Source organism: Mesoplodon bidens (genome assembly GCF_964165515.1).
Source record: "Mesoplodon bidens genome assembly, chromosome: 18".
Lineage (NCBI taxonomy): Eukaryota > Metazoa > Chordata > Mammalia > Artiodactyla > Ziphiidae > Mesoplodon > Mesoplodon bidens.
The window spans coordinates 48,667,590-48,668,854 of NC_138175.1; positions in this window are offsets into that span (position 1 = coordinate 48,667,590).

Genomic DNA, 1,265 nt, shown 5'->3' on the forward strand with positions numbered 1-1,265 from the left:
TCTTCTGTCTCTGTCTTCCTAATGTTTCTCCCACTTTGGCTCTAGAGTTTGTTCTTTGAGCTACTAAATCACATCCTCTCGCCGTCCCTACTTCTTCATTCCCGTGCCTCTGTCACTTGGTCTATCTCTGCCTCCCTTGGTCTTTGCTCTTCTCCTATGTCTGTTTCTTTGTCTCTGTCTTCTGTCTCTTGCCTTTCTGCTTGTTTCCTCCGCCTAATTCTCCGTGTCTTTGTCTTTTGGTCTCTGTTGCTGTGTCTTTCTTTCCATATCTCCCTGTTTTATTCTCTCTCTGATCTCGAGAGAGGTCTTACCTCTGGATTTTTAATACTCCTGACCCTCTCAGTAGATCCTGTCTGTAGCCCCCACTTCCCCCTGTGTGAGGCCCCAGGAAGGGGTGGGATGGGGTAGCCTCAGCCCCTGCTCAGGGCACTCCCTCTTTGCTCAGGGAACCCCACATTTCCTCTGTTTCCCAAAGAAGTTTATTTATTTATTAGTGTTAATTAATTAATTTATTTGGTTGCACCGGGTCTTAGTTGAGGCAGGCGGGCTTCTTAATTGCAGCTCGCTGGCTCCTTAGTTGTGGCATGCAAACTCTTAGCTGCAGCATGCATGTGGGATCTAGTTCCCTGACCAGAGATCGAACCTGGGCCCCCTGCACTGGGAGCGCAGAGTCTTAACCACTGTGCCACCAGGGAATTCCCCCAAAGAAGTTTAGAGCTTTTCTGGTACAAGTGGGCCATGGAAAGGAGGTGGGAGCAGTAGTCACTGGAGGGGTGCATCCAGGCCTGGGCCTCCAGCTGGGATTTGGCTGTGGCAGAGCAGGGAGTGGCAGTCCTGGTGGGTGGCCTGTGCAAGGACATGTGGAGGTGGGGATGAGCTGTGTGTGTGATGGTAAAGAGCCCAGCACGGACCTCCTCCCCAGTGGCTGCTGCCTTCTTCCTGACCATGCGGGGAGTCCAAAGGTCTCCTCCTCCCAAAAAAAACAGAAAGCCTGGATGAGCATAGGCTCAGAGGACAGGGGACAGTCAGGAGTGGGGGAGCCCATTGGCACTGGAAAAAAAAAAACTATACAAAAGACTGTACCTGAGTCATTCTTCACCCACCTGTTAGTGTTAGGTTCTCACACTCAAATGCTTCAGTGACCAGGTGAGCGATGCTAGAGGGAAGCAGGTGCAGGATAAGAACATCAAAGTACAAAGGTGAGGATACGCAACCAGGGACATTCTGCTTAAGGAGTGGATGGAACAGAGAGGGAAATGTCCCCA